The sequence below is a fragment of the Penaeus monodon genome, chromosome 24 (genome assembly GCF_015228065.2).
Source record: "Penaeus monodon isolate SGIC_2016 chromosome 24, NSTDA_Pmon_1, whole genome shotgun sequence".
In the NCBI taxonomy this organism is placed as follows: Eukaryota; Metazoa; Arthropoda; class Malacostraca; order Decapoda; family Penaeidae; genus Penaeus; species Penaeus monodon.
Window position 1 is genome coordinate 25,786,637 of NC_051409.1, and position 210 is coordinate 25,786,846.

A 210-nucleotide genomic window follows, 5' to 3' on the forward strand; every position below is an offset into this window, starting at 1 on the left:
TATGTTAGAAGCTCTTGATTTCAGTTTAAGAGGTTGTAAGTCGGCCCTGGATAACCTTATTCGTCATTAGCGCGTGAAGTTTTTCCAAGACGCTTTGACCTTGACCCTCCGTGACATTCCGTGACCTCTCTGGTTTGTTTACAATATTTTTTTCGGTTATTTATCTGTCCTGTATAATGTTAGGTGAAGTAACGTATATATATCTTTGAT